Source organism: Oryctolagus cuniculus, chromosome 11, assembly GCF_051225735.1.
Source record: "Oryctolagus cuniculus isolate XC-2025 breed Fujian yellow rabbit chromosome 11, ASM5122573v1, whole genome shotgun sequence".
Taxonomy (NCBI): domain Eukaryota; kingdom Metazoa; phylum Chordata; class Mammalia; order Lagomorpha; family Leporidae; genus Oryctolagus; species Oryctolagus cuniculus.
Window position 1 is genome coordinate 107319094 of NC_142877.1, and position 24989 is coordinate 107344082.

Below are 24989 nucleotides of genomic sequence, written 5' to 3' on the forward strand. Positions count from 1 at the left end.
TCTAAATAAATAAAACACAAAACCCAGATAAGTAAGAGAGTGCTTGGAAGGGAAGAATGTCGAAGGACGGACCATTTTCAGTTAAAGTGGCTGTTTTTTAAAAATATTGATTTATCTATTATTTTTCACTTTATGTTTCTGTGTGGGAGCAAACTGTTGAAATCCTTACTTAAGGTATACTAAGCTGATCTTCTGTATATTAAGATAATCGAAAATGAATCTTGATGTGAACGGAAGGGGAGAGGGAGTGGGAAAGGGGAGGGTTGTGGGTGGGAGGGACGGTATGGGGGGGGGAAGCCATTGTAACCCATGAGTCATACTTTGGAAATTTATATTCATTAAATAAAAGATAAAAAAAAATATTGATTTATTTATTTGAAAGGCAGAGTTACAGAGAGGCAGAGGCAGATAGAGATAGAGAGAGGTCTTCCATCCACTGGTTCACTTCCCAGATGGCTGCAATGGCCGGAGCTGTGCTGATCCAAAGCCAGGAGCCAGGAGCTTCCTCTAGGTCCCCACGCAGTTGCAGGGGTCCAAGGACTTGGGCCATCTTCTACTGCTTTCCCAGGCCACAGCAGAGAGCTGGATTGGAAGTGGAGCAGCCAGAAGGGGATGCCAGCTCCGTAGGTGGTGGCGTTACCTGCTACAGCATAGCGCTGGCCCCATGTGGAATCCTTGAAGTTCATAATCCTCTACCCTAATATTTTTTCCCAAAAATTTATGTATTTGAAAAGCAGAGAGAGAGAGAGACCGTCTGTCCACTAGTTCACTCCCCAAAAGGCTGCAATGGGCCAGGCTGGGCCAGGCCAAAGCCAGGAGGCAGATACTCCATCTGGGCCTCCCATGTGGGTGGCAGGGACCCAAGTTCTTGAGCCATCCTCTGCTGCCTTCCCAGGTGCATTAGGAGGGAGCTGGACTGGAAGCGGAGCAGCCTGTACTGGAGCTGGCGCTCCAGTATGGTATACTGGCATTGCAGGTGGTGGCTTAGCCCACTGAGCCACAAGGCCAGCCCCAGCCTCACAACTTCTTAATTGAAGAGCTCAGGTAAGGGCTTCCAAGACTTACCTTGCAACCAGGCTAAGACTCAGAACTGCTTGTTGAAACTCCTGAAAAATGAAAGTACATTTGTGCTCATCCCAGTGTGTAAGCTGGGGCCACACATACCCAGATAAGCATGACTCGAGAGAGATGGAATGCACGCAGCATCCTGGCTGTGCGTGGCACAGGGTCACCATGGGCTGCTGAAAGACATTTTTTTTTTAATGACTTTTTTTAAAAAAATGAGTAACTGAAGCAAGAGAAACAAGAGGTGTGAAATCTATACTTGGATAAAACGGATAGCTGGTAGTCTTGGTAGTAGGTTGTGCTATTTGGAACTTTGTTTTGCCTCCTGGAAAACCCTGTTTGGCCTGAAAGTGGTGACACAGACCTTTTGATCCCAGGTGTACAGTTCATAAACCTCTGCTCAGTGTCCTGGGTTCCATGTGTCCTCCTCCGGGCCCCCCAGATTCCTATCTGTCCTAGAACCTCAGAATGTGTCCTTGTTTGCAAATAGGGCCATTGCAAATGTCATCAGTTAGAATGAGGTCACCTTGGAATAAGGTGAGCCTTTCGTCAAATTCCAGTTTGCACGAGAATAAGGTATCTTTTTTTTTTTTTAAGTAATCTACCATAAATCTCTAAAACTTTTAAAATTTGTCCTAGGTTTTTTTCTTTAAGATTCATTTATGGGGCTGGTGCTGTGGCACAGTGGGTTAAGCCTCCACCTGCGGTGGCACCACCGGCATCCCATATGGCCACCACTTCGTGTCCTGGTTGCTCTTCTTCCGATCCAGCTCTCTGCTTAGGGCCTGGAAAAGCAGTAGAAGATGGCCCAGGTGCTTGGGCCCCTGCACCTGCATGGGAGACCTGGATGAAGCTCCTGGCTTTGGATCAACTCAGCTCTAGCCATTGCAGTCATTTGGGGAGTGAACCAGCGGATTGAAGACCTCTCTCTGTCCCTTCTCTCTCTAACTCTGCCTCTCAAATGCATAAATCCTTAAAAGACTTATATATTTATTTGAAAGGCAGAGTTAGAGAGGGAGTGGGTGGGGTAGGGTGGGGAAGAGAGATCTTCCACCTGCTGGTTCACTCCCCAGATGGCTGTGATTGCCAGGGCTGGGAGGATCCAAAGCCAGGAGCCAGGAGCTTCTTCTGGGTCTTCCACATGGGTGCAGGGGCTCAAACACTTGGGTCACCTACCGCTTCTTTTCCAGGCACATTAGCAGAGAACGTTATTGGAAGTGGAGCAGCCGGGACTCGAACCGGCATCCATATGGGATGCTGTTGTTCTAGGTGGTGGCTTAGCCCGCTGTGCCACAACGCTGGTCCCTGGCCCAGATTTTTGAAGTCACAGGAAGAAATGGTTTCAAAAGGTGCTGCTGGCCGATGGTTCCCCTGGGCTGTGGCTCGGGCTCTTGCTTCCTTCTGGAGGGAGTGGACATGGTTTCTATCGGGTGTAGATGGGGTAGCATGCTCAGACATGGCAAAGACGAGCCATGAAAGGGGCAGCATTTTTGGAAAGAGTTTTGGGGGTTTTTGATACAGAAGGGAACTTTAAAAAGTTCGTGGGAAATGGAATCGAAAGAGCCCTTTATTTTGGTGCAGAAAAATTGAAATCCATGCCTATGAAGGGATCTTCAAAAAGTTCGTGGAAAATGCGTATCATGAGAAAACTATGCATGGATTTCCTTTTTTTTTTTTTTTTTTTTTTTTTGCACCAAAATAAGCATCTTTTAATTCCACTTTCTGTGAACTTCCTGTGTCCCCTTCTCTGTGGTTTGGCTTCCCTAGGTTGCTGTCATAACTGGGATTGTCTCCTGGGTGTCCTGCCGTGAAAACCGTGTGGTTCCTTTCCTGCTGTTCCCCTTCCGTGTGCCTCCTCTCTGCTGCAGTCTGGGTGTCACCTTTGGCAGCTCTGGGCATTTGGGGTCCAGGGGAGGCTGTCGGGTGGGCTGGGCGAGGCCTGTCCGAAGCACCAGGTACATTAGCTGTCCCAGAGCCACATCAGATGGGCCCAAGGGAGTGGAAGGAGCCCCTGGTAAACAGGAGGATTCCCCTGGTGAGGTTCCTCGCCCTGAGGCAGCTGGGCCCCCTCTTTCCCACGCCACGCCACGCGGCCACCGACTGCCTTCCGCACGCCACCCTCCCCCACCTCATCTCGTTTTGCCCTTTGCCAAGAGCAAAGGTTCCCAGGACGCCAGGGCGGTTTCCCTTGCTTGGCACAGCCAGACACGGTTCTGGTCTTCTGAGCAGGGCAGAAGCTGCCGGGCTGGAGCCCACGGTGTGTGCTGCGTGCTTCGCGGGTGTTGCCGCAGAGTCGCACCGTGACTTTGTAAGGGACATGTTCTGACTGCAAGACAGCAGACCCGGAAATTACTCCACTCACCCCGGGGCGCAGATTTCAGCCTGTGGTCATGGAGCTCCGCAGTTACCCCCCATCGTTAATTTCCCAGGTCTCCCAAACGTCTCCACTGCTCACGTCTCTTCTTTTCGGAAGCCCCTGGGTGCTTTCTGGAAAAGAAAACCTGCTTTGGGCTGGGCACAGTGTCAGGACTGAGGAGAGTCACCCCGTCCAAGGCCGTGTGGCTTGGGGTCACCATGGATCCAGGGGGCATGGTTCCTGACCTTAGCTAACTGGAGCACCGCGTGGCCATGCTTCTCTGCATTCCTCGGATACGCAGCACCTGGTGCAGTGCCTCCAGATTCTCCGATTCACCCACAGGTCTCCAGCTCTCCAAACCGGCCCAAGCCACCAACCGGGCCCTCTCCCTGGGATTCTGGCAAAACTGGACTCCTGCTTTCATATTCGCCTTCCCTTCGCCTCTGTGTACAAACACACGAGCCTCCTCACCACCCGTTCACGACTTCCTGTTGCATCTAAAATAGAAACCCTCTCCTTAACTTGACCTCCGGGCCCGCGTGACTCGGTCCTGCCTCATCAGACTTCATTGTTCCCCTTGCTGATCGGGCTCCCTCCCTGCTGTCGTCGTCTTTTTTTAGATTTTATTTATTTGAAAGAGTTACAGAGAGAGGTAGAGACTGAGAGATCTTGCATCCACAGGTTCACTCCCCGGCCCCAATGGCCGCAGCTGAGCCGATCAGAAGCCAGGAGCCAGGAGCCAGGAGCTTCTTCCGGGTCTCCCACGTCGGTGGAGGGGCCCAAGGACCTGGGCCATCTTTTCCAGGAGCAGTAACAGGGAGCTGGATTGGAAGAGGAGCAGCTGGGACTCAAACTGGCGCCCATATGGGATGCTGGCACAGCAGGCCGGGGCTTTAACCCGCTGAGCCACAGCGCCAGCCCCCGTGCTGTCTTCTCTCAGTTCCTCATGAACACCAAGTTCTTGTCCACATCAGGAGTGTTGGGCTTGGTGCTCCCTCTGCTTAGAATCCTTTTCCTGCCCCTCTTCCGCCCCGCATGCGACAGTTCCCATTTCCCACAGTGGCCTTCCCCGTGCCTGAAGCCAGGTTCCGCAGTTAGAATTCCTTTCCCACTTCAGCTTTTCTTCCTTCCACTTCACGTGGCCATGCGGTGAATCCTCACAGGGTCCAAAGCGTTCGGTCTCCCAGATTTTGGATAATAAGAGAAGCGAGTTCAGATGTGAGGTCTCCGAATGTACCAGAATCTCTCTGGTCCCTGTGTTTGGATAGGAGGGAATACCCGAGTCATTCCACGTCTCTGTCCAGTATTCTGCACCACGAGCTCCGCTGTGTCCATTCCACGGTGCATCCCCTTACCGCAGGCGCTCAGGAAGTGCTTACTGAGTGACTCAAAGGAATAGACCAGTGAGTGAGTGATGAGGGGGAGAGCCAACGACCCAGGTGGGGGATGGGGCTCTGCAGGTTCTTCTGCAGTGTAGCGCCCACTGCTGAGACCACAGAGGATTTGACCCTGGGCCTGCCGCACTCTGCAGCCTGTTTTTCCCCCTCTGTTGACTGCCAGAGTCTGCTCTCCCCTCTGCTACAGTCTCTTGTGTCTAGATTCCTTTTGTCCTTGTCACTGTTGGGAATGGGTAAGGGGGGAGGATAGTAGATGGTGTCGTGGTCTGAGGGACCCGTTCCAGGTGGTTGCTCTCCTGGTTGGTGGTTGGAGAGGGATGCCAAGGGCAAGTTATCTTTCTAGTTGTCGTCGCCAAGGAGGGGAGAGCTGCATGCAAGTGCCTGGAAGCAGTCATGGTCCCTGGCTTGGGATGACAAAGGGACAGCCCTTGTTGATGGTCATATGAACGTATTAAGTGCTCTGAGAAGTCCTGTAGTCAAGAAACCTGTTTAACTGCGATTAACCCAGTAGTTTTCAAACTCACACCACCATAGAGCCAGTTTTGGGGAGCAGGTACTGCTTCATTCATTGATTGAGCATCGTCACCAAGCACCTGCCCTGTGCAGGTGCTGTTTATACTGGAGGTGTAGCGGTGACAGGGTGGACCTGAGAAGCCTCTGTTGTCCTCATCTGCAAAACGGGTGTCACAGTGGTACCTCCCCTGCAGATGCAGATAAAGATCCAGGCTCAGTCCAGGTTGTCAGTGATACGTGTCTGTGGTTACTACAGCTGAGTGAAGGATCTGGCTTGAAGCGGTTAAGCAGGTACATACGCAGTAACAGCTGTAAATTATGCAAAGGGCAAGGACAGAGTGTCGCGAGTCCGTGGAGCGAGGAGAGCCCAGCCAGTGTTGGGGTGAGGGAGGCGGTGGTCACAGGGGCCAGGAGCTGCCTCCTAAAGAAGTTGTGTGGCACTCAGACGTGGGTGGGGTGCGGGAAGAGGACAAGAAGGGACTACCCCTCTGGGAGACACGGCCTGGACACCAGCAGTCGGCAGACATGGGTGCTGTCCATGGAGCTCATTCCTGGACCACCCATTGCAGAATTCGGGGGACGGGGTGGCCTCTGGTAGGCTGAGGGGTCTAGAAACCAATGCTTCTTTTAAACCTCTCCCTGGGAAGGGGGAACCACGCTGGGGATTTTCCTTTAGCAGTGAGCTTGTCAACCACCCGGAGAGCTCACGCAAAAGACGGGTTTGGGTGCCTCCCCTCTAGAGAGCTGGACTGGGTAGGCTGGAAGTGGGACCTAAGACTCTCCGTTGAACCTGAGTGGGTCTGCCGCAGGGGTCCCCTGACCTCAGACTGTGACTCTGCGTGGTGAACGGCTGTCATGGCGGATCGGTTCTGCTGGATCTTGGGAAGTTGTCTTCCAGGTGGATCAGAGGGGCAACACGTGACGCAGAGATGTGGCAACTGCAGTGAGCTGAGGCTGGGCTGGGCTGGGCTGGGTTAGGTTAGGTTATGGGTCACAGGGACGGCTCGAGGTCGTCGAGAATACTCCACCGGTCCTGGCCTTCGGCTCGCCTCAGAAGGTGCGCACTGCACATCTGACGCCCAGCCCCAACTTCACGGATGTTGGGTGTCTATGAAGTCCTGCCAGCAGTCAAACTGTTGGGTTTAGACTTCCCTTGAGGAAGGAAGACTGACCCGGGTACCTATTCCTGTTCCCATCAACGTTGGGCTTAGGAGGTGGCTCATGAGGTGTGAATTCAAACCCCAAAGCATCTTCCATGTTCAGTGTCCACCGTGCCTTTATGATCAGTAGATCTTTGTCTTAAATATTTTTTATTTTTTGCCTACTTGAAAGATAGAACTAGAGAGAGAGAGAGAGAGAGAGAGAGAGAGAGAGATCTCGTCCACCCCTGGTTCCCTCCCCCAAATGCCCACAACAGCCAGGGCTGGGCCAGGCTGAAACCAGGAGCCAGGAAATCCTTCTGGGCCTCTCACATGGGTGGCAGAGGGCCAAGCCCTGGAGCCGTCACCTGCTAGAGGATCCGTCAGCAGGAAGCTGGATCAGAAGTAGAGGAGCCAGGACTCCGACATGGAATGTGGCACCCCAGGGCGTGGCCCCGCCACGGCTCAACACCCACCCTGGGCAGTGGGTCTTAGGTAAGTGCTTGAGGTGCCAGTACGAACAGAGGGGAGCTGAAAGGCCTCCGACCACAGACTTCCTGCCAGCCTGCCCCCCCCAATCCCCACCCCCGCCTCCGGGGTGCACCTAGGGCTGTAATTACTGAGGCTGCGGTGACAGGGGGGGGGGGGGTGACGGGGGGGGGCCAAGGTGAGGAGGTCTGCACAGCCTGACCTGCTCTGAAACTGGAGCACAGATCACACACACACACACACACACGCATGCACGCACATACATGCATACACACGTACATGCACACACACACAAGCACCCACGCCTTCTCCCCGCCTTCCCTCCCTGTGCTCTGAGCTGCTCTGGGCTGGGCTGCTTCCATGACGCTGCCACTCATTCTTGCTTGACCTTTAAGTTTCTCTCTTTCGGGAAAATCTGATCAGCCGTCTGTGCTCCCGAGCAGATGCACACCCGTCGCGGGCAGTCTGCCCACATCATCCACGGCAGAAACTGCTTTCACGACAGCGTGGTGGTTCATAAGAATCCTAATGGAGAAGGGACTCTCCGAGGAGAGGGCCAGGGTGCTGCTCATAGCTGTTGGCACGGGGTTCCGGGGCTGGGCCAGCTCTGAGAGGGCGCCTGCAGCTTCTTAAGGGTACAACGTTTTGCCCCATGGCCGTGCAGCCTGGCTGGGCGATGAAGTTCGCTAGGCGGAGCTGGTCCTGGGCCTCCTAGCCCGGCAGGTGGGAGGTTGCCAGCTGCAGGCTGCGTTTTTGGCTGGCCTACATGGTGAGCTTGTCTGCAGGGCGTGTTCTGGAAGCTTCCAGGCAGGCTGAGTGTTCAGTGACTGCACATCAAAGGCTGCCTCGCCTGGGCTGCTCCCTGGGTCCGACAGGGTCCTGGAGTCCTGGCGTCAGAGCTGGGCCAAGCCCCTGGGCCAGCGGGAGGGGAAGCTAGCTCTCCTGGGAGTGCCCCCAGCGCACCCCCATCGCAGCTGAAAGTGATTTATGATGGAGGAGCAAGGTTAGAGGCGCTGGGCAGGGCTTGCTCGCTTTCCCCCTTTGCTGTACAAATAAAATGTCATCCGATTTCATCACCCGGTAGAGCGAGATTTTAGAGGGAGATGCACCTGCCTAGAGTTCAGAATACGTAAAGCAAAGCACTTTTCTGGGGTGAGGGATTTGAAAGTCCTGCCTTGGTTTTTGGGGAAACCTTCGATACAGTGGACTTTTCATGTTGTTAAAGGTTTATTTGTTTTATTTGAAGGGGAGAGTGAGAGATGGTATGAAAAAGCAACGCATGGATCTGTTTGCTCGTGTTCCGACAGACCTCTGCGGCGCTTACTACTCGGCCATGTTCCTGGCTGTGTGTTCACTGCAACTTTTATGGTAGTTTCAGAGTGTGCTCGGCTGTAAAGCAGGATGCTGTGTTAGGCTGGCGGCAGCCTCCGGCATCTCGTGTGTCCTGTGTCACATGGAGTGGTCGTCCTGCACCGTCTGGGTTTGCACTCACCCCAGGACAAAAATGGCCCAGTGATCTGTTGCTTCCACGTCCCAGGCCTTAAGCAATGTGTGAGTGTGCTCGCCATCCCTGGCAGGGACCACACTGAGGTTAAAACGCACATGCACGGGGCCGGTGCTGTGGTGAAGTGGTGAAGTCGCCGCCTGCAGTGCCAGCATCCCACTTGGGTGCAGGTTCAAGACCTGGCTGCTCCTCTTCCGATCCTGCTCTCTGCTGTGGGAAAGCAGTAGAAGATGGCCCAAGTGCTTGGGCTCCTTGCACCCAAGTGGGAGACCAGGAAGAAGCTCCTGGCTCTTGATTTTGGATTGGCCCAGCTCTGGCCGTTGCGGCCATCTGGGGAGTGAGCCAGTGAACAGAAGACCTCTCTCTATGCCTCTGCCTCTCTGTGACTCTGCTTTTCAAATAAAAAGATAAATCCTTAAAAAAAAAATGCACGTGCATGGTGTCACTGTGTCCCTGTGAGGCCGTGTTGCTGCTGAAGTGCTTTAAGGTTAGGGTTCACAAGGCCGGCGCCGCGGCTCACTAGGCTAATCCTCCACCTGCAGCGCCGGCACACTGGGTTCTAGTCCCGGTCGGGGCGCCGGATTCTGTCCCGGTTGTTCCTCTTCCAGGCCAGCTCTCTGCTGTGGCCAGGGAGTGCAGTGGAGGGTGGCCCAAGTGCTTGGGCCCTGCACCCCATGGGAGACCAGGAAAAGCACCTGGCTCCTGCCTTCGGATCAGCACGGTGCGCCAGCCGCAGCATGCCGGCTGCTGCGACCATTGGAGGGTGAACCAACGGCAGAAGGAAGACCTTTTTCTCTGTCTCTCTCACTGTCTACTCTGCCTGTCAAGAAAGAAAGAAAGAAAAAAAGAAAAAAGAAAAAGGTTAGGGTTCACAAGAAAACACCTGCAAATCAGTGTTTTGCCCTGCACCTGGGATCGGATCACAAGTGCAGAGAGTTGCTTTCCTGGAAAGTTCCACGAGAGAGGGAGAGGGGGAGAGGGGGAGAGGGAGAGAGGGAGAGAGAGATTGACTGACTGACTGATGGGAGTTGATGGTGCCTTCTTATTCTGTGTTGTCTTGAGCCAGTTTATGTGAGCGTGGGTTGGGGAATTGGAGGAGTGGACAGTGAGCTTTTCCTACCCTCTGGGGAGAGAGCAAGGGTTGTTCGTAAGCTCGGACGTTTAAGAGAAGTCAGCGTGGCGCGTCTGCGTGCGTGCGCTGCTCCTGCAGAGACAGCGCTGGTCCCAGCAGTGCGCGCTTCCATGGCTTTATAAAGGCGCTCGTCTTATTGAAATACGTTCTACATGCTGGGAAATGCGTGCAGGGGTTCAGGTGAAGGAGCTCTGGGCTCTGATCACACTCGGGAGCAGCGCCCAAGTTAAGAACGCAACGTTACTGGAGCCCCAGGAGTCTGGCTGTTCCTCCCTTCTCCATTTCTTTTTGTTTTTTACTGTGGAGAAGTAGGGTATATTGGCTTTCCATGGTATGAGTCAGTGAAGTGATATTTATAACTAAATACCAAAGGATCTGACATCCACACAATTTTTACACTCTGTATACTAACTACCACAAATAAGAGAAAACGTAGCTCTCTTTTGGGGGCTGGCATATTTATGCACTTAGTATAATGATCTCCATTTGCATCCCTTTTGTTGCACACGCCAGGGCTTTGTTCTTTTTGATGGCTGAGTAATTCTCCATCACAGGTGTGTGCCACGTTTTCTTTATCCAGTCATCAGTCGATGGACACCTAGGCTGGTTCTGCATCTCAGCTCTGTGAAATCCACTGTGGCAAACACAGGACTCATCCAAGGAGAAGCAGCCAGGGTGCTCTTGGTCACAGCCTGGCCCCTGGCTCGCCTGCCACGTGTTCCTCTAAGGCGCTGACTGCTGTGCGGTGCTGCGGGTGCTGTGCGGGATGTCGGGAGAGCTCTGACTGCGTCCCGGCGTGGAGTCTGCGAGCCGCGTATCCGATCATATTTCCTCACGTATGGGGGCCTGTCGTGTTCAGGCAGGCTCTGCGCTCTCTCCCGGAGCGTGTGCAGTGAGCCTCCTGCTGGAGCTGCCCGGGTGTCTCCCCGCCGTGCCTGTGCAGCAGAGAGTGTCCTGTCATTGCCAGCCTGGCCCCCCGCCTCATCCGCTGTGGAGTTGGCTGGCAGCGTCCTGGGATGGGAAGGACAGGACAATCCGGCAGGAGCTTGTCACTAAGTCCCACGCTGTAGAGACTTTGCCTCCCCACCAGCGATCTGTTCTTTACGCAGCAGTCCGGGCGAGATCTGCCAGAGTTTCCCCTTGCACTTGGGACAAAATCACACCCTTACTCACCTTGATGTCCTTCCTCCTGCCACCTGCGGCCTCACCTGCTGTGCTTCGCCCATGTGGGTCCTCTTTCTGCCTGCAGACTTGCCTCAGGGCCTTTGCACGTGCCATGCCCTCTCTCCAGAAGGCTTTTCTTCCCAGAGGCTGCCTGATTTTCATCACTCAGGCTTGGCTCATGTGTCACCTCCTCGGAGACACCTTCCCTCGCCAGCCAGTCTAAAGAATCTCTCTTACCACGTCTCCCTGATTTATTTCACTGGAAGGATAGATCACTCTCTGAAATTCACTGCTTTCTCCACGGGACTACTTATCTTCTCTACCCAGGATAAAGGCTCTCTGAGGCCAGAGCCTTTGGTTTCTCTCTTCCTGTGCATGAAGGTATTTTAAAAAGCTCATGGGAAATAATAGAATTCATAGTTTTTTCATAATCTGCATTTCTGTGAATTTTTGAAGACCCCCATATGCATAGATCTTACTTTTTTTTTTTTTCACCAAAATAAGCTCATCTTTTAATTCCGTTTCCAATGGACCCTATGAAGTACCCTATCTCTGGGTTGTACCCCGATGTCTACTCCAAAGAAAGAACTCAGTGCTACTCCTGAGTAAATCCCATTCGACACCCCTGGGAGTTGCACGTAAAGAATGGGATTCGCTTTGTAAAATTACACGGTGGGCTACTGGTGTGACACCTCCGGAGGTCACCGTGGGACGTGACGTCAGCCGAGCTGCTTCCGGGTTCGGTAGCGAGACGCCGTGCTCTGAGGAGCGTTTGGAGTTGAAGTCCCAGATGCGCTCACCTGTAGCTGTCTGCGCTCTCAGCCGAGGCCGACTCCCTAGACCAGGAAAAGATCTGGAAGTGCAACAAGAACGATGGACAGGACGTGCTGCGCAAGGCTCTGTGGCTGGCAAGCTGCCTCTGCAGCCCCCACCGGTCCCGTGCTGGGAGCCCCTGACCCGCGGGGCCCCCCCGGGAGCTGGTGTCTCTAGGATGTGACCAGGGCTCCGTGGCCTTCTCAGCACGTGATAGATAGGCGTTGCTGTCTCTTGCTTGTAGTACACCTGCCAGCCCTTCAGGTGTTTATGGTCAGCACCTGCGGGGCTGGGGGCTGCGGTACCCGGGGGAGTAAGCAGTATTATCTGGTGGCTCAGAGGGGGTAGACATCATATAAGCAGATACGCATCAAATGCCTCTGAAATGGCAAAGGTGTGTTTTGATTCCGTGGGGGATGTGCAGGGAAGGATGGTGATGGGAAGGGTGTTTGAAGGCCTCCCCTCTGTCCACTCACCTCCTGTCCCCGTCCTCGCCTGTCACAGACTGGGGCTGAGGCTCCGTGTGCCTCATGGCTCGGTGCAGCCGGGCCAGTGGTAAGGTCGCCTCGTGCTGCTCTAACCCGGCACTGGGGAGATTGTCAGGGACGCACGGTTATTTGTCTCCCGGTTCTGAACGCTGGGCAGCCCAAGGTCAAGGGCTGCGTCTGGTGAGGGCCTTCTTAGTGCTTTGTCCCGTGGCGAAGTGCACTGAGAGTGAGAGGCAGGAGCTGGGGCTCGCAACCTCGGGCCGGGTGCAGCCCATGGGACCGCAGCCTCTCCCATCAGGCCCTGTCTCACAACAGTGCCACGCTAGGGTTCAGGTTTCCAGCAGGTGCTTTTGTTGAGGGTGGGGGGACATTCAGACCACAGCAAGTGGCTTCCGGAGTGCTGTATCCATTGGCTGCCCTTCCTGGCAGTATAGCGCGTGCGGTACTGAGCTGTTTTGCCCGAAGACTGGTTCCCTGCCCCTCCACCGGCACTGGGACCTGGGAGGACAGACTGACAGCATTGCGCTGGTTTCCCCGGATCTCCAAGGGGGTCCCCTCTGAAGTGAGGCGGTGGGGAGGAGAGACAGAGCCTGCACTGCAGAGCCGGGGCCCGGAGCCTGGGGCTCATGGATGAAGCCCCTGCTTCCATCTCACTGCTGACCCTATTGAGTGGCTCTGTGGTAGCGTCACAGGTATGAAAAACAAGGTCTTGGCTCCGGAGATGTGACAGGTGAGTTGGAGGTAGTTTCCCCCCAGGGAGGGATTTTGTCTGAAAGCATTAAAATAGCATCTGTAAGTCAGGAATAGTACTTTGCCAGTGAACTGTGCAAAACTCCTCTGGTTCTGACGCCCCCGTTGGCAGCCAGCTCCCCGGGGTGAGCTCTGTCACCTCTCGGAGCGCTCTGGTTGGCATGGGTGCATCAGTTCTGGAGGTCGCGTGGGCTCAGCGATAGCAGGGGTGGGGGCAGGGCTCAGGGGTCAACTTAGAGGGATCTAGAAGTCCGTTTTAGAAGATACTTACGGCCGGCGCTGCGGCTCAATAGGCTAATCCTCCGCCTTTGGTGCCAGCACACCGGGTTCTAGTCCCAGTCGGGGCGCTAGATTCTGTCCCAGTTGCTCCTCTTCCAGGCCAGCTCTCTGCTGTGGTCCGGGAGTGCAGTGGAGGATGGCCCAAGTGCTTGGGCCCTGTACCCCATGGGAGACCAGGAGAAACACCTGGCTCCTGGCTTCAGATCAGCGCCATGAGCTGGCCACTGTGGCCATTGGAGGGTGAACCAACGGCAAAGGAAGACCTTTCTCTGTCTCTCACTGTCCACTCTGCCTGTCCAAAAAAAAAAAAAAAAAGATACTGGGAGGCAGCAGCTCAAGTGACTGCATCACTGCCACTCCCACGGGAGACCCGGATTGAGTTCCCAGCGGCTCGCAGTCTTGGCCTGGCCCAGCCCCAGCTGTTGCAGGCATTTGGGGATTGAGCCAGCTGGTGGGAGCGGCCTTTCTCACTATCTGTTTCTCTCTCTCTCTCTCCCTGCCTCTCAAATAAATAAAGAATATATTTAACAAAACCTATTTGCACAAGATAGGTTTCTCCCCCAACCCCACAGGCTCTTTATTTTTTAAAAACCAGAGTAGAAAAGCAGAACATGAACTTTAGCATTTTAAATGTCTTCGAGTGTCCTGTTCATAGGGTTAAGTATCTCACATGGGCAGCTGGTCACCAGATCTTCCTCTTTTCGCAAAACTGAAAGTCTCTGCCCATTGAACCCTAGCCCCCCAGTCCACCTGCTCCCTCCAGGCTCGGACAACAACGCCCTCCATTCTCCTTCTAGGAGTCTGGTGGTGATGGGTACTCCCTGTGAGTGGAGCCGTGCAGTATTTGTCTTTTGGTGATGAGCTTGGTTCACTTAGCCTAATGTCCCAAACTTGACTCATGTTGGGTCATGTGAAGGATTCCTTACTTTGTGAGGCTGAACAATCTGTTGTATGTCTACATACACCACACTTTACCCATCTGTTGGTCACTGGACATTGGGCTTGCTTCTGTATCGTGAGTGTTATGAAAAATGCAATAGTAGGTAAAGCTGCCATCTGCAGCATCGGCATCCCATGTGGGTGCTAGTTCGAGTCCTGGCTGCTCCACTTCTGATGCAGCTCCCTGCTGGTGCGCCTGGGAAAGCCATGGAGAATGGCCCCAGTGCTTGGGCCTCTGCCCAAGAGGGAGACGTAGGTGAAGCTCCTGGCTTCAGACCAGCACAGTCCTGGCCATTGCAGCCTTTGGGGAGTGAACCAATGGATAAAAGATCTCTCTCTCTGTCTCTTCCTCTCTCTGTGTAACTCTGCCTTTCAAATAAGTAAAATAAATACATCTTAAAAAAAATACTGCTATGAACATAGGTAAGTATCTCTTCAACCTTCCACTTTCAGTTCTTTTGGATATGTCCCCAGAAGTAGATGGCTAGACTGTATGGTAATTCTATTCTTAATTTTTTAAAAAACATTTATTCAAACGGCATCACAACAGAGACACAAAGAGCTCTCCCTTCCGCTGGTTCACTCCCCAAATGGCCACTGAAGCCAGGAGCCAGGAGCTCCATCTGGATCTCCCCTGTGGGTGGCAGGTGCCCTAGCATGTGGGCCATCTGCTGCTGGTTTCCCAGGCACATTAGCAGGGAGCTGGACAGGAAGTGGAACAGCCAGGTCTTGAACTGGTGCTTTCCCAGGCATACCATAGCCTGCTGTGCCACAGTGCTGGCCCCTGTTTTTAATTGATGAGGGACTACCATTCCATAGTGGATGCAGAAGTTTTGCATCCATATTAGCAGAGCATAAGAGTTCCAGTGTTTCCACCTTCTTGCCAACCTTGGTATTTTCTGATTCCTATTTGATGGTTGCAGTCCTAGTGGGTGCACGGTGGTTAAACAATGTAGTTTGATGACTTTATACTTCATGTACTATTACATAATGCTAATAAAAACCAAGAGCCATGTTCATTGAGTGCTTATTAAGTATGCTAAGTCCCTTGTGTGAATTAATTCTCACTGCAGCTCCATGAGGAGTATTCCATTGTTATCCCATTTTACAGAAGAGGACATGGAAGCTTGGAGCATTTCATGACTTAACCCAAGGCCACACAGCTAGAAAAGGCCAGGCCTGGCTTTGAGCCCAGTGCTGTGATTCCCAGGGAATTCTCCACCTCTGATGATCATGCTGAAAACCCACATCCTTGGCTAACCCACAGCGACAGACTCAGAGTGGATAATGAGGCCTCCCTGCAGAGCGCAGGCCCTCGGTGGGCCTCAGGTCACAGCCCAGGGTGCTCTGCAGGTACTGGTCAAGTCTCTCTGTCCCCTTGGCTGGGTAGAGTCTTCTAATTCTCAAGTAAATAATAGAATATGTGAAGGGAGAGACATAATTTGAAATTTTGTTCAATGCAATTCAACTCCTCTTTGGCTTCTGAATCAGTGGGGGGGAGGGTGGTGAGGGGGTAGTGTGTTAAATTAATGACTTTTTGCATGAGAGCATTCTTTTTAAAAAAGATTTATTTGAAAGAGTTACAGAGGTGGAGGGGAGACAGAGGGGAGAGACTCTTCCATCCGCTGGTTCACTCCCCAGATTCCTCTGGGTCTCCCTGGGGGCGCAGGGGCCCAAGCGCCCTCTGCTGCTTTTTCCAGGTCTTCAGTAGGAGGTGGAGCAGCTGGGACTCGAGTCGGTGCTCGTTCGGGCCGGGCGTCCTGCTGCTGCACGTCTCCGGCCCCTGCACCGTGCATGCTTGGAGCCCCCAAGGGTTCCGGGAAGCCCTGCACCTGCTGAAATGCCTAGCAAATAAGCAGGTTAACGTGAATGCCTTGCTTTAGCTTTTGCTGGTCTTGATCGTGTTTGACTTTGTGTCTCGATCGGGCTCAGGAGTAGGCCAGCCTCCTTTTGGCACCACTGAAGCAGCTGCAGGCTGCAGCCCCCCAGGTCGGTGCCGAGGCTTGGGTGGGGTTGTTGTGTGAGTGACTTTAGGAGGATTCCCTTACGTCATGTCAGGCGGGGAGCCGTTCCCCACTCACACCTGGCAATCCTCTCGGGAAGTGATGGCGCTGGTCCACTCTGACAGGGCCGGTGGGGGCTGCGGGGCCACCGCTCACTCTTGGATATGTTCCATCAATGTTTTTTGCTTACTTTTGCCCTGTAAGGTGAAGTCTCCATGAAGAGCTTAACTCACAGAGAATAATCGCCAAAGTGTTTGAAGCCAGACAAAGAAAACAGGATGTGGTGTTTCCTGTCCGCAAACCCTGGAGTGTGGAGGGTGTTCCGAGGATTACGGGGCTGAGGGCAATGCGAGGATTCACCTCCCAGAAAAGTCTTTGCCCTGGAAGTGGGGGAAGCCTGCCGACTCCCTCCTGGGCGCGGCTCCACCTCTGTGGCTGTGGTGGAGGGCAGTGTAGCCACTCGTCACCCTGTGACCCTCGGACCTTACCTGTGCCTCGGGTGAGAATCATGGTAGCAAGTGCGCAGCATGAGACGGCTGTCACGTCCCAGGCAGTGTGGCTTCAGGCACAGATACTGCTGTGATCATTTGTGACCACCAGAATTGTACACCCCTGCTGAGTCCTATGTGGGCACCTTACCCCCGGTGCCTGGAATGGGACCGTATTTGGAGACAGGGTCTTGGCAGAGAAGACTGAGTCACAGTGAGGCCAACTGGGTGGCCCCGTCTATCCTGACCTGCGCCCTTGTAAGTGGAAGAAGTTGGGGTGCACAGAGAGACCCCAGGCACACACACCCACAGAGGAAAGGCCATGTGTGGATTTCACAGGCAGGCGGCCATGTGTAGGCCAACACGAGAGGCCCCATCCCACCCCCGGGGAAACCAGCCCTGCTGACTCTCTGCTGCTGCACTTCCAGCCCCCAGAGTGGTGAGAAAATAAAGAGCTGGTTGGTTTTGCTTCAAACTTTTATTTATTTGTTTCCACTTGACTTGAAAGGCAGAACAACAGAGAGAGAAAGAGAAATCTTCCATCCTCTGGTTCACTCCCCAAGTGCCCACAACAGCTGGGCTGGACCGGGTAGCAGCCAGGAGCCCAGAACCCAGTCCAGGTCTTTCATGGGTGGCAGGGCCCTGAGTACTTGGGCCGTGGGCTGCTGCCTCCCAGGGTATGTGTCAGCAGGAAGCTGGATCGGAGGCGGAGTCGGGGTGTGGACTGAGGCACTCTGATAGGGCACCAAGCACCTGCCCCTGTTCCTGTCTTCATTCTGCCACCCTCCATGGTGGCTGGGATGGAAGGGGACAGATGGAGGCCATGTGGTCACAAGCGTGATAAGCCAGCTGCCCTTGACATGCAAACACGGGCACATCCTGCACCTGCCAGGGCCCCACGGTGTCCCCTGTGACCTGCCGCTGAGATCTTCCGGCCCCTGGTCCTGAAGCCTCCCTCATCCTGTCCCACCCCTCCAGGGCTGCTGGGTTCCATCTTTCCTCTTAGTAATGGTCCCCGTCTTGTGCATTCCTTTACTGTTAGCCGTCACAAAGCACACTGAACACCGGAGTAAGGGAAAGAGTTCATGGGGAAAACCCAGCGGAGGGGAGGGAAGGGGCAAAGAGGGAGAAGGAGAGTAAGAGAGAAAGAGGAGAGAGGAGAGGAGGCTAGAGAGGGTGAGCAGGAACAGGTCCTTTTAAAACTTTGCCGGAGGGTGGGCAGGGAAGCAGGAGCAGTGAATCCCATTAGGATGGGGGTGGAGCTTGACACATGGTTGGGCCATTTGGCCACCTGGCTTCCAGCAATGGCTGGGGGGGGGGGGCGGGGGAGGCTAGAGCCTAGGATGTAAATCAGGGTGTAGATCGCGCCATAGATAAAACTGGGCCAGTTTCCTAACATTTACCTCCTGGGCTGTAAGCGGCTCCATTGCACTTTACTCTAAAGACTTCATTGCAGCCATTACTGCGAAACGAGCAGTGAGTAGATGGTCAGGGAATCTACAACTGCCAGCGTGGGCTTCGCTCCCCAAACCAGCAAACACCTGGGAGACCCAGGGAGGCACCCCTGGAGGATGGGGGGTGGTGGTGTTAAGGCCTCAAGACCAGAGTAATGGACTGTGTGGTTCACAGGAGGGCCAAGTGTTCAAAGACGCTTTGATTGGCCCTGTCCCTGGAAGGCTGTGTTTCCCGAAGTTTTCACCAGATTGCACGTCTGGGTTATCTGACTTGTTGGGAAGGGGTCTTGGTTGTTTGTGCAGCTCTTAATGATTTCCATGAGAGCCCACTTAGGCGGATGTGGGGAGGTTCAAAGAGCTGTGGCACTTGTGCTGGCCTTGATTTTAATAGTCTTTTACAGCTGATAACATTGTCAGCGTTTCTCCCCGGAACCTTCTGGTAGAATACAGTTTGCGTGGTTGGGGGAGGAGCCTTGTTCTGTGATTCTTTCCAAGCCGTGGGAGAGAGAGGTGAATCAGTTGTGAATTTCTTCTGATCTTTTCTGGATCCTTTACAAAGTTATTGACTTAGTTAATTATTTGAAAGCCAGAGAGAGAGAGAAAGAGAGAGGGAGAGAGACAGGAAGAGAGATGATCTTTGATCTACCGGATCACTCCCCCAGTTGCCTGCAATGGCTAGGGCTGGGCCAAAGGCGGGAGCCAGGCACTCAGCGTGGGTCTCTCATGTGGGTGACAGGGACCCAGGTGCTTGAGCCATCAGCTGCTGCCTCTCACGGTGCTCATAGCAGGCAGCTGGAATTGGGAGCTGAGCCAGAACTCGGACCCAGGGCTTCGGATGTGAGATGCAGGCACCCCAAGAGGAGTCCTTACTGCTCTGCCAAAACCTGCCTTTTCTCTTGATCCTTTTAACCCCCTTTTGACCAGGGCCCTGTTCTCACAATGCGCAGCCTTCAGGAGCACACTGTTGCAGTCTTTGGTGCCTTTGCCCCCAGGGTTGGTTTAGTTTAGGTCTTCCCCACCTGGAGTTTGCTTTCTGTGTGGGCAAGGCCCATAGCTCTTGTTTTTCAGTTCCCGTAGATCCCCAAAGAATAGAAGGAGCCCGTGGCAAATATTTCTTGGTGGTTTTTTTGTGGGGGGTGAGGAGGGGGGGAGAGAGATTATTAGGTTTTTTCATCAATTTTTTAAAACTTGAAATTATAAGGCCAGCGCCGCGGTTCACTAGGCTAATCCTCTGCCTTGCGGCGCCAGCACGCCGGGTTCTAGTCCCGGTCGGGGCTCTGGATTCTGTCCCGGTTGCCCCTCTTCCAGGCCAGCTCTCTGCTGTGGCCAGGGAGTGCAGTGGAGGATGGCCCAAGTGCTTGGGCCCTGCACCCCATGGGAGACCAGGATAAGTACCTGGCTCCTGTCATCAGATCAGCGCGGTGCGCCGGCCGCAGTGCGCCGGCCACGGCGGCCTTTGGAGGGTGAACCAACGGCAAAAGAAAGACCTTTCTCTCTGTCTCTCTCTCTCACTGTCCACTCTGCCTGTCAAAAGTAAAAATAAAATAATAATAATAATAATAAAAACTTGAAATTATAATGTTTTTATTTGAGAAGCAGAGAAGAGAGAGAGATTGATTGATTGATTCCATTCTGCGGTTCATTCCCTAAATGCCTGCTGGGCTGAGGTCAAAGTTGAGAGCTGAGACCTCTTGGGTCATCACCGCTGCCAGCCAGGGTCTGCTTTGGCAGGAAGTGGGGGTCAGGAGCCAGAGGTGGGTGTTGAACCCAGCTACTCCGACATGGACTGTGGGTGCCTTAGACGCTCGGCCAAACTCCCACCCCTTCATCCTTTGCTTTAGGCTGTCTGGGAAGCAGGCTGTTAGTTTTGATTTATTCCTCCATACCTAGGCTTTCCGTAGAGGCCAGTGTCTTTGGGTGTGGGTCAGTGTTGGGTGGGCTGAGGCCTGTCACTAGCCAGGAGGACCCCAACAGCTGCCTGTGACCTTTCCCACGACCCCTGCTGGATGGGACAGAAGGGGATGCATTAGGGAACCCAGGTCCAGGAATTGGGCTGTTCTCCAGCCCACCCCTAACCTGGAGCAGCAGTTGGTTTTAGGGCCATTAACTTTATGTCGCCTGAGCCAGACTGTGCATTCTTTAACCCTGACTTCAACAAGGAAACGTGGCAGGGGGAGGCATGGGGAAAATGGCCCTGACAAGTGGATCTGAATCCATCCTGGTGGGCAGGCGAGTATTTACTATGTAAATCAAATGGGCGGGGCTGGTGCTGTGGCTCAGTAGGTTAATCCTCTGCCTGCAGCACCTGCATCCCATATGGGCACCGGTTCTAGTCCTGGCTGCTCCTCTTCCAATCCAGCTCTCTGCCATGGCCTGGGAAAGCAGTAGAAGATGGCCCAAGTGCTTGGGCCCCTGCACCCGTGTGGGAGACCAGAAGAAGCTCCTGGCTCCTGGCTTCGGATCGGCGCAGCTCCGGCCATTGTGGCCATTTGGGGAGTGAACCAGCAGATGGAAGACCTTTCTCTCTGTCTCTCCCTCTCACTGTCTGTAGCTCTACCTCTCAAATAAATAAAATCTTTAAAAAAAATCAAATGGGCATTGAAGGCTGGACAGCCAGTAGCTCCAAACTGCAAGAGTTCAACACCCCCCCCCCCAAAAAAAAAAAAAAAAGTTAAGGTAGGAAGGGAAGTGACCGGTCCTCAGCCATCAGCTCCACCTTCCCTCCCTTTGCCCCCTCCCTGCTTCCCTCCATCTGCCCCCTGTGGCCACAGGGCCCCACCAGAGTCTGGGGTTTTTCTCTGAACCCCTCTGCAGCTTCTGCAGCCGCCCAGGGCCCCGGCGGGGAAGCACTCCATAAATACCTAGTGATGGCGCTAAATAAGATTCCTAGGGCTTTGCAGCGTTTGATTGTGGGCTTTTAATCCGCCACCCCAGGTGACCCTTAAGCTCTTTCTCTTTTTCCCTGTAGCTGTCTTCTGAGATACATTTGCTGGGCCTTGTTAATGGTTTGTTTTTCCCCTTTGATTTATTAGATTAGAAGCTCAGCTCTGCCCACCCCCTCACCCCCCCACCCCCACCCCTGCCTGCCTTGGAAGAAGGTCCTGCTTGGGCCTTTTCCTGTTTTATTGCTTTGCATTAATACCTGGCAGCTTCTATGGGAGCTCACGTTTTATTTTCTTAGCGTAGAGCAGCCTCGCCTGCACCTTTGGAAAGCTCCGTGCTGGCTAAGGGTTTTGCGGGCTGCTGGGAGGTAGATTTATCGACTCCTGGGCTCCCGGCTCACTGATGAGCAGCGGTGGAGTTTCAAAGGCACTGTGATTCAGCAGGGGCACAATGAACAAAGGGTCCTGGAAACAAGGAGAAAGGAGGGCCTGTGAACTTTGACCTGTGTCCTTTGGCCTTTTACCCACATGAGATTGGTTTGCTTTTAGTTTGGGTTTCTCTGCGAAATGGGTACAGAGGATCCCGGGAACTGAGACAGCAGCAGACAAGGGTTCTTCCATCCACATGCTCTTCCTTCTTGCCCCCAAACCTGCTGTGGGAGTGAGATGTCCGGCCCCCGCGACACGGCCCCAGTTGGGTGACAAAGCTGTCCCTTGTTGTCCCAGGGTGGTGTGGGGCTCATCTGCTTTTTTTTTTTTTTTTTTTTTGGCTTTCAAGCATCTGATCCTCTGAAAGGAATAGGGAATAGGGAGTGTTGGAGCGGGTGGGTAGGTGGCCTGGGACTGGGAGGAAGTTGCTCAGCCCCCAACCCCCCTGGTGGTGGGTGGGAAGGCAGGGAGGATAGTGGCCCTGGCCCAGGTGCTGGATTGAGCCCTTCGGTTCCACCCCCGAAGGTGTTAGAGCAGCCAGAGCTGTGGATGGGGGAGGGGAGTGCTTCGCTACCTGCTCCGAGAACTCGGGGATCGGGAGGTCTCTATGATTTTCCGCCTTAGAGGTGAGGGGCACGAGGGGTAAGTGGCCAGAGTGAGTCTGGGGAGTGCCCAGAAGATCTAGAAAAAGCCTCCGCTCCTTGTGCCCGCCGTTGGGCTGTGAGCCCCGGTCTGTGTTTCATTCTCAACTGAAAGTCCGTTGGCCGTGGAGTTCCCAGGAGGGACGGGTTTCCGACGGGTTTCCGAGGCGGAGTCGCCAGGGAGCGAGAGGGCACTTGAGAGTCCCCACAGGCAGCCTGACCCTGGTGGGGAGTCGTGGGGAGGGGGCGAGCACAAGGTGTTGGACTCCACGGGCTTTGCTCCCTCCTGGGGCACGCGCCCTGCTGTGTGGTGGGCAGACAAGTCCTGGGCTGGGACTGGTGCCTGGCACGGTGGTTGCATTCCATTCCAGCTTCCTGCACATGCACGCCATGGGGGGCTGCAGGTGATGGCTGAAGTACTTGGGCTTCTGCTGCTCCCGTAGGAGGCCCCGATTCAGGGCTGGGCACCTGGCTTTGGCCTGGCCCGGGCCTGGCTATTGCAGGCATTTGGGGAGTAGACCGGCAGATGGGAGATCCCTGTTATACGTTTTTAATAAATAAAGATCCTGGATTTTTGGAACTGGGGCAAGTACCTGAAGCCGGTATCCAGCTGACCTGCAAAATGGGCTCAGTTTGGCCCGTCGAGCGCCCTCCTGGCTATCATGGCTATTGCTCAGGTGCAGTGGGGGAGGTGCTCAGGCCGAGGCTGGAGGAAGTGAGTTCCCATCTGCGTGCATCGTCTTTGCAAGCGCAGAGCCGCTCGGGGGCCCCCACCCTCCCCAGTGCTGGGTGAAGGCACCTGCAGCGGCTGGCAACTCGGATTTGCCTTTCAGTCAGCCCTGGTGTGGGCCACGGTGGCCATTGTGAGTCAGACCCTGGCCTGCATGGCTGGGAGCAAACCTCTGGCCCCCGACCTGTTTCCTCCCAGGCACATCCCTGATTGCCGCTGCCCTTCCCTTACTCCCTCCAAGCACTTGGTTTTGATTTTTAAGAAATGTTTATTTATTTATTTATTTATTTTTGGACAGGCAGAGTGGACAGTGAGAGAGAGAGAGAAAGGTCTTCCTTTGCCGTTGGTTCACCCTCCAGTCGCCACCGCCGCCAGTGCACTGAAGCCAGGAGCCAGGTACTTATCCTGGTCTCCCATGGGGTGCAGGGCCCAAGTACTTGGGCCATTCTCCACTGCACTCCCTGGCCACAGCAGAGAGCTGGCCTGGAAGAGGGGCAACAGGGACAGAATCCAGCGCCCCAAGTGGGACTAGAACCCGGTGTGCCGGCGCCGCAGGCGGAGGATTAGCCTAGTGAGCTGCGGCGCTGGCAGAAATGTTTATTTTCATCTACTTGAACGGTAGAGCATAGCAACACACACACACATGCACACCTTCCATTTGCTGATTCACTCCCCACCCCCAAATGCTGGCAACAACTGGGCCTCCCCTGAAGGTAGCAGGGGCCCAATGTGCACTTGAGTCACCCTCTGCTGCCTTCCCAGCATGTGCACGGGCTGGGTATTGGATTAGAAGCAGCACAGCCGGGGCTCAGACTGTTTGGGATGCAGGCCTCCCACGTGGTGGCTTAACCTAGCACATGCCAGCGCCTGTCCCAGCCCTCGGTTTTGAGAACAGTCTGGGAGAACCACGCTCACGGCCGGCCGCAGTGTTCAGTTAAAGGAGTTGTATACTTGTTGGAGCACCTGTTGGGTGCTCTGGGACCTGCAAACAAACAAACAAAAGTCACTCCCCAGGCCACTAGCAATTTGGATGGAGATAATTTGGTAAGTGGTAATTTATTGCCGCCCCCTGTGCAATTAGTCATGGAACCTTTTCACCCCACCCCTCTGGGAGCGTGAAATCATATGTGCACTGGCTGGGAAACAGGATGGGGGGAGGGGGCTAAGTGAGGAAGCTGGCAGGCATTCCTGGGGGTTCACTGTGCAACGCAGACCCCCAGGGGAGACAGAGACCAACGTGGGGCTTCGGGGAAGCCGTGCAGGAAGCGTGACAAAGGCAGTGAGTTCATCTTTGCTCCCGAGGCGCACAGCGCGGGAGAGCAGTATTCAGAAAGCACCCGGCCCACGCTTCTCAACATGGATGTGCCTGGAGCTGTGGCTCAAGTGCAGGCCCAGGTTCAGACGGTCTGGTCCTGTCTGGGCTGGGCTTCTGCCCTTCTCCCAGGCCCTGCTGCTGCTGCTCTGCCTTGGATCCTAGGTAGGTGAGCTACTAACTCACGGCTGTAGAGAACACGGCTGCAGGTGTTTGATGCACGAGAGAGGGGCTGTTGCAGGTGGGACACAGATGCCCACCCGGGTGGTGTCACAATGACGAGCGTGCACTGCACCGTGTCGGCATGACCTTGGGCAAGTCGTTACCTTCTCACAACCTCCCTGCTGGCTGGTTAATGGGGAACGGCCATGAACCTGCACCTCAAAAGCGTGTGTTTGGGGTAAAAGAGCAAATGCGTGTGACTGCTTCTGGCAGTTCCGGCAGTTCCTGCAGCTCGAGCAGCCCGTTTCTGTCTTTCTGCCTGGGAGCTCCTCGAGGTGGTTGGACTTGAACCTGTGGGGACCCAGGGCTGGGGGCCTGTCCTCCACCACGTGGTGTGTGGCAGTGCTGCCTTGAGCCTTCCTCTGCGTGCTGGCCCCCGCCGGTGACCGCGGACATCCGCACCAGCCGTGGTTACAGCTGCACCCCGTCCTTGTGGACATGGAGTGAGTGAACGGGTTAAGGTTTACAGCAGGACAGAGTAGATCCCCATGAGCAGAGAGGAGAAGATCACTGGGTGGATTCTTGGTTTGAACACTGTGACATGTTTTGGGGTGCACAGAAAACTGGTAACACGAGACGCTAAGTATGTCGCTTGTTGGACACCTGCAGTGAACGCTGACTTCTCTTTCTGGCTCTGCGCAGAGCCTCGGACCGACGCTGCGGCTGTCGGGGAGCTGGTTCTGGCTTCCGGAGGTGTCCCACACCCCCAGGTCAGCATCTATGAAATTAGCATCTTGCTGCAGGGGGCACCGGTGGCTGGGAAGGAAGGGGCCGCTCTGGGTTCGCTTCGTGCCCTCTGC

General features: G+C 54.4%; 1 protein-coding gene and 1 long non-coding RNA gene across 4 annotated transcripts in view; one reads left to right on the forward strand and one right to left on the reverse strand.

The window, feature by feature from the left end:
• The window catches only part of CHST11 (carbohydrate sulfotransferase 11), a 284153-nt gene that overhangs the window by 63113 nt on the left and 196051 nt on the right, over positions 1-24989 (forward strand). The window lies entirely within an intron of this gene.
• LOC103348363 (uncharacterized) lies at positions 353-6982 on the reverse strand. Its single transcript, XR_011380243.2, has 4 exons — positions 3667-6982; positions 3428-3552; positions 1066-1106; positions 353-582 (listed from the first exon to the last, which is right to left on the reverse strand). It is a non-coding gene; the product is annotated as an uncharacterized LOC103348363 (long non-coding RNA).